Below are 3,245 nucleotides of genomic sequence, written 5' to 3'. Positions count from 1 at the left end.
GTGCCAACTAAAATTTCACAAAATGGTGGCAAGCTTTTTGAGTTCTCTAGAACTCGTTAATCAGGCAATATGTTACAAAAAGGAGAAGAGGGGAGGGAAAACAAAACAAAAAGTATACAAATTAGGCTGGAGGTTGTAGCCTGTAGGCTTAGTTCCAGGATAGCAGATCACCCCTAAAGTTGAATATGCACTAATACACTGCCCCCCTCCAGTTTGAAATTGTTCATGCTCTTCCTTAACATGCTGGCTTCAGTCTAGATTGATTCTAGATCCTGTTATCCAGAAGAGAGAGAGATAGAAGAAGAGTTTGGATTTGATATCCCGCTATATCACTACCCGAAGGAGTCTCAAAGTGGCTAACATTCTCCTTTCCCTTCCTCCCCCGCAACAAACACTCTGTGAGGTGAGTGGGGCTGAGAGACTTCAAAGAAGTGTGACTGGCCCAAGGTCACCCAGCAGCTGCATGTGGAGGAGCAGAGATGCGAACCCGGTTCACCAGATTACAGGTCTACCGCTCTTAATCACTACACCACACTGGAGAGAGAGAGAGAATGGTGGTTACTTGATATGCATTTAAAACCCCTCTCCTGGACTAGGTTCTCCATGCCGATTCTTCCCTGAATACGCCCCAAGTGAACAAAGAAGGAAGTGTGATTGTGATCTTGGTAAACATCCACCCACAACATCATTGGGCAGGGATGAATACATTCCCGACATTGCCAGGACTGCCTATATTTGTTTTCATCTGTTTCCAAATAGACACCCTGAGGAATAAGGCAGAATCAATCTGCAATGAATTTTTATTATCAGAATGAAACCAGTTTCTCAAAAAGCACGCTTTGGGGCCAAAAAAATATGCAATGGATCAGGCACATCCAACTCCCAAGAGACTGAGATCTACTCCCAGAGTTGTTGAGCTTTTTCCCCCGGAAGTATTGCAAAGAGTTGCTGAGCCTCTTTTAAGGTATTAAAACATAAATTGCTCACCATGAAACCTGACGCAACAGAGGGACAGAGCAAGAGGGGCAGGGGGTGGAAACAGTCACTCCTCTTTTTTAAAAATACAGTGATCGAGAAGGATCCCATGATCGACCGCAATCTACCAGGATCAACCGGTGATCAGCCGGTCGGACATGTCTGCAATAGGTCTAAATCAGGGGTTCCCAAACCATGGTCCACAGGCATTCTGGTAGTTCATGGGAGGTCTGTAAAAATACAATTAAAAATCAGCCCACACCTAGAACAGCACATTACAATTGTTACAAGAGGCTGAAAAATAATTGAGTGGTCCACCAAGACCCTCAACAGTTTTCAAGTGGTCTGGGGGGGGGGGGGAATTTTGAGAACCACTGTTCTGGATTGTTTATGGGCTACATAGGAAAAACAAATAGTCTCCACTCATTCTCAAATCAACTGATTCTTCTTGGATCAAGAAGTAACGGCTGTGCCCCATTTTTTAAAACATAAAATCTGGCTTGTAACCCAGATCCGTTCTACTCCTTAAAAACAAAAACACAGCTGTTCCTGGTTAGACAGGCAGCAGAAGTAAAGAGAAACCAGGCAGGCTTTTTATTGGCAAAGCCAGAGGTTAATTTTGTGGGAAATTGCAGTCAAACATAGCTAGCAAGTGTAGGGCTAGTTAAAGTATGAAGGGGTTAAGACCACAGAATTGTATTCCTAGACTCAACTTGGTCACGCCCCTCACCTTCTTTGCTTGTTCTCTTTCACCATGTGACCTCACTGAGGTAGGATGAGCCTGAGTTTGCTCGCTACAAGCTCAGAGCATGTGCTTAGAGCTATTGCACTGTATTTTGTATCTCAGGATTTCTGCCTCTGTTGACTTGCTGCTGCCTGGATAAATGCATGAACCCTGACCCTTGGAACTTTGTAAGTATAACATTTTAAAACTTACAAAGGTATGTAGTCTGTTCAGTACTAAGAGGGGTAGAAATGGAGAAGCTCTGCTAACAGACTAAACATAATATTAAAAGGTCTAACAACCTATATTCATCACACTTCATTCTGCTGCATGATTCTATGATTTTAAAACTCTGCTGGGGGCTCTCTCTTGCAGGAGTGTGTGCTTAGCTCTGTGCTTTGATTCTAGGAATCCAGCCAATTCTTGTATTAGATAACCCACATGGGTTAGCTATATAGGTATTTTCCCCACAAATTTTGCATTTGTGGGGAAAATACATATATTTAATGAATAAAAGATTATTCATTAAATATGTTGCTTGGAAGATATGTTGCTTGGAAGACATATATAGGGTTGCCATATTTCAAACAGTGAGCTTGGGGGAGGGGCAAAAAGGGGACAAAGCAGAGGGAGGAATGCAGTGGCCAATGGAAAATCAGCAAACACGATACTACCGCTGTCCAGATTTTCCCAGACATTTTGCCGATTTCTGCCCAGACACTGCTGCCACCTGCAATATTCTGGATATAGGACATGCAAAGGCAGGTGATGGCTGAGTCGTTAAGCAAACAAAGGCAGGGATATGTACCATTACCCATTAGCAGAGACTCTGTACAGCAGAGAGGTGGCCTTCTAGCTGTGTGTTAGCAAAAGTTGCGTTCAGGATTGCAGTTTACCAGATGTTAGGTAGAGAAGAAAAGTTGCAGTCTGTTAAAGGCAGCAGGCTGCAGAGGGGGAGTCAGAGCACAATGTAGGTTGGCAGTTTGAATCGGAGGCTGCAGAAATGGGAGAAATGTTACCATCTTGGAGTGTAACACTGGAAGCCCCTCCATCATAGGCTCAGGTTGTATATATGGATAAATAAACCACATACCATAAAGACACCGCAGTCTCTGCCGTGCCTCATCTCCAAAGGTAGCACAAGCCCTGCGCAAGTGCCTTGACCCCTGAATCTCACACAGCTTGGAGACTGCAGTGGCAGGTAACAAGACGGCATATATAAATTACATCTGTGTAAAGGATTGGGAAACAATCTGTCAAAGGGGTCAATTAAAAACGAGGCAAAAGGTAGCAATGTGATGATTCTTACATGCAGTAGGGTTAGACCTCTCTCCAATCCCCACCTTTGCTTGTCTTGGTTTTACCAATTGCTAATCTTTTGAGTAATGAAGCGATGACGCAATGACTCAACACAGCTACCTCATAACATTTCACGACTGGGGTGGGGTGGGGAAAGGGCGTTTCCAGGCAGTCACAGGACTCCATTTCCCAGAGATCCCCGCGCACACCTTAACCCCTCCCTCCCTGCCGCTCGCTCGCTCGCTTT

This window comes from Podarcis tiliguerta (assembly GCF_965153285.1).
Source record: "Podarcis tiliguerta genome assembly, chromosome: 3".
Classification (NCBI taxonomy): Eukaryota; Metazoa; Chordata; class Lepidosauria; order Squamata; family Lacertidae; genus Podarcis; species Podarcis tiliguerta.
The sequence above is the reverse complement of the archived record's forward strand: the minus strand, read 5'-3'. Positions refer to the sequence as shown.